Raw genomic sequence first — 4,333 nt, 5'->3', positions numbered from 1 at the left:
TTGTGTACAAAATCAATTTTGAGTTTTCTCAACTTCTTCATATGGACATGGTTATTTTTACTTTCATCAGCTGAAATTATTTGATTTCAGCATAATCATGCTTCAAAAAATGTTCTGCTTTAAATTTGGCAAAAAACAAAATCTTGAAAAAAAAGATATACATAAGAAATTCATAAAACAAAATACATAAGAAATTCATTTTCAATCTAGGATTTTTTTTCATTTTGATTGTTAGCAATGGTATAAAAGTAAGATTTATGCAGAAATTAGCATAATTAATTAATATAAAAGATCTGACGATTTCGGAATAATTAACCAAACAGCATTGCACATGACATCCCCCACTATTATCATACCAATTTTCAAGGCGTTAATGCGATCATTGGCAGAGATCTCAAGGGAGGTTGATTCAACCCCCCCCCCCCCTCTGTAAAGAAGGTGTTAAAAAGAAGACACAAATGAATAATGAAATTCTTACATGTACATTACAGAAAATACCTGTTCTAGAGCAAGTCCACTGTACAACAAAAAGTTAATGTGAATGGATAGAGAAAAATAAAACATGCATGACACTGAAAACGTCAAAATAGGATGTAAAATAAGAAATTAATTACCGGTACTCGCAAAAATCACTTATATGCACACAACAGGTGATATGCAAACAAGTCTATGATGTCACACACTCACTCTTTCTTCTGTATATCAATATATGAAATATATTATAATACTTGATTTTTTACAGAATTCACAAATGAGTATATGTTGCCACATTGTCTTTTTACACAAGTTTCAGGGAGAAATCAAACCATACACCTGTATTAGCCATTATGAGAAAAAAAATCATATTTCATGATATATTACAAAAAAGAAACAGTGAGTGGAGAACGTCACTTGGTCACTCATTTGCATAATGACCAGGATGTGCATATATATCCGTTTAGTGAAAATAAGCGAAACTTCAAGATGTCAGAACTTTCTCATTTTACATCAAATTTTTAGTGTTATGCTCATTGGAGTTTTCTCTATTATATCAAAATAAACTTTTTGTTGGGTGGACTTGCCCATCAAGAAAGTACAAAGCTTGTTTCCCTCCAGGATATGTAGACATGGGTCCCATCGAACACACCTATGACTCTTGAATTCCTGTAGTACTGTACTGGTACTCAAACAGTTGTTGTTGGGTAGCCTCAATCTCAAGTTCTCACAAAACCTTTCTTCTGGCTATGGCTTGCGAAACATCTGATTACTCAACAAACAGATGATTGCAACACTGATGCCTCATCACCCTGTATTCCCTGAAATTATCCTGTAAATGAAGATATATTGCCAGAAGTTGCACCTTACTCTGTTTTTTTATTTTATTTTTTAAGATGACAAAGAGAAAACAAAAATAAATATATTATTGTCTTTATATATTTAAAGAATAAAAAAAAATATTTTGATCCCATATGGAATCCTTTTAATATCATAGAACTCAGTTTAACATTACTTTTCCCAACCCCATAAACATTTGTGTGACAAACATAAATTGAGCAAAGCAGATGCAGTACCTTTTGTCAAATAACCAAGATAATGATACAACCTAAATGTAAAGTATGGATTTTGGAAGAATCTGTCCACAATGGATGACAAAATTTCTAGTTCTAATATACATTTCTGATTGTATTTTCTATATTTGAAAAAAAAAAATAATAATCATATGCTCACTTCATTGTGAATTAAAAACGGGCAGTTGCCACAATTTATTATCACTTTTTACATTGAGTTTGATTTCTTTTTACAGCAACATCAAAAATATTTGCATACACTAGGCTTGTCTTGAGATGTTTATGTCATAACTTTCTTATTAAAAAAAATACTTACAGCATACAAACGCAGAATTGTCAATACTTGCAGAAACAAAGGTAGTCGATCACTAGGCCCTTCGTCCCTCCTCAGGCTCAGATCACCTTCAAGCATGATGATGAGGTAGCGTGTGGTCTCTTTGGAAAAGCAATTCTGTGCTTGAAAGCTTCATCTTCGTACAAGTCACAAAGGTTCCTCCTGCCAATGACTCCTAACTGCAGTTCTGGTTGGCATATTCCTGTTGAGTTAGACTAGAGTAAGAAGCAAAAGAAAATATTTAAACAACTGAAAAAAACAACTATGTATTCTTAACTACCTTTACTGCATATTGTCGAAATTTATTGGCCTACCTTTTGAGAAATCTGCACATTTGGTCAGTTGACTTATTAATTCATTATTTTGCCACATCCTAATCACATCGTCATTCTCATAAATATAAATTGATCAACTGGATCTACAAAATATTCGACATTTAGGCATGTACTCTATTAGACAGGAATAACCGTCGTTTCTGGGGATTTCCTTAACAATTTCTGACATTTCACTATAATCCTTACTCAGTTCAGTGGAACCAAAATACAGAGACTGAAGCTTTTGGTCTAGTACTCTATGACCATTGATCATGTGCCACAGAATTCAGATTAGTTCAGCAACTGTCAGATGTGTACGTCAACCAAGTTTGAAATTGATCAAAATAAGTGGTTCTTTATCATGAAAACAAATTTTATGATAAAAAAAATTTTAGACGGTGACAAAGAAATTTTTTAGAAAATAGACGATAGTCCACATAGAGACAACAAAAATGAACATACCTCTCTAACAATCCTCCTTTCATAGTATCTTAGGACAGCCTGTGCATGTTGTAAGATATTTTCATCCATTCAAAAATTTACTGCGGAAATAAACAAAGTACAGGTAGATCTACATTAAATTACTTTCAAATCTGATGGACATAATATAATTCAACATCTCTCAAATCTGCCAGATTAAACGATAGTATTTCCAACCAAAATGTTAATTCATATTATCATTTTTTTAAATAATTTATTCAATGAATTGTTCTATAGAATGGCGCTTCATAACGTAGCTCATCGTATTGTAGCTGCATCATTATAAACAAACCGAGTCAAGCCTATTGTATTACGCAGGGTGAGCAAGGGATGGGAAGATTTTGCAATGGCCACTAGATCGGTCTGGTAAGAAACCTCTAATTTCATGAATTTTTTATGTTTTAATTATTTAGGCCCTATAAAATATTTGTTATTCCTTTTATAAGCTTAGGTAATAAAAAGGTATGAAATTTAAATTAATTCAATTCAGTGTATCTAACCAATTATTGGCAGTGATGTGGATATTGAAGGGGATTCCATCATTGACAATTTTACCAACTTCTTCGACACACACTGACACAGCCCTACGCAGGCCTGCCCTAGCCTAGCGCATGTCTAACAACTTGGTCTCTTGCTCCATGAAGACACTGTCAACTCAAAATTATAAAAATATCATCACAGAGTCCTCGTCCTCGAGGCTAGATCTAGTTCCAACATTTCTCCAGTTGGATCTGAATAAGTGAATTTTGAACACTATTATTGGAGACAGGATCTACAAGCAATTAACAATGACTAGACACAGTTAGGAAGTGTTTTCCCATTCACTAAATTGGCCCAACAAGGCAACAACAGGCAACATGCCCATTAATAATAATAAGTGATGCTGTTTGGTTAATTGTGCAGTTACTTTAATTTACTAAAAAATCATATCAAACTAAGGTATAAATTAAGAATAAAATTTTCTTGAATTTTGCACAATTGTGGTTGAAAGTCTGACTACTTTGGCGGCTTTGTCATGCATCGCTTCTCCAGAGCTCAGCTTTATGAGCCGAGCTATTAAACCCAGGCCAGGGAGCTTAGCGATTCGGTACGGAGAGCTCTTCATAATCTTTTGTTTTGACAGGACACAAAACTACACGCGTGGGACTAGAAAATAACTTGCGTGCGATAATGCTTTTCCCATCACGAGTCCACCGTTCCGCTCCTAAATCTGCATGCATTTACAGCATTAATTATAATATTTCTTCACAAAAAAATACACACAGACGTAGAAAAAATATTCATCGTCGCTATGAAATGGTAAATTACTCACGATGTTCTCACAGCTCGGCAAATACCGATATTCCACGCTTCGCTTCTAGCTTCTTTTCTTTTCGTACAAATCTATTTATCGTCGTCTATCTCCACTTGCTCAGCAATGTACCGAAATACTGTTCTGTGATTGGTCAATGTGCCTAAAAACCATGGTTTTTCTAAAACCCACGGTTTGAAACCACCTAAAACAGTTGACTCAAAATCATGCCGAAAACCCACGGTTGAAACCATGGTTTCATTTGAAACCACCTTTGTGAATCGCAAAATCAGTAAAACCCACGGTTGAAACCATGGTTTCTGCAAAAACCACCTTTGTGAATTCGGGCCTTTGAATTTGAATGAAT

General features: G+C 34.1%; 1 long non-coding RNA gene across 1 annotated transcript; it reads right to left on the bottom strand.

Moving 5' to 3' along the window:
* Positions 1-408: 408 nt before the first annotated feature.
* LOC129260090 (uncharacterized) lies at positions 409-4,077 on the bottom strand. The gene is made up of 4 exons (XR_008584458.2): positions 3,988-4,077; positions 2,658-2,737; positions 1,864-2,096; positions 409-1,306 (listed from the first exon to the last, which is right to left on the bottom strand). It is a non-coding gene; the product is annotated as an uncharacterized LOC129260090 (long non-coding RNA).
* Between the last annotated feature and the right edge of the window lie 256 nt (positions 4,078-4,333).

The sequence above is a fragment of the Lytechinus pictus genome, chromosome 5 (genome assembly GCF_037042905.1).
Source record: "Lytechinus pictus isolate F3 Inbred chromosome 5, Lp3.0, whole genome shotgun sequence".
NCBI lineage: Eukaryota > Metazoa > Echinodermata > Echinoidea > Temnopleuroida > Toxopneustidae > Lytechinus > Lytechinus pictus.
Note: the sequence above shows the minus strand (reverse complement) of the source record. Positions and strands in the feature narration are given on the sequence as shown.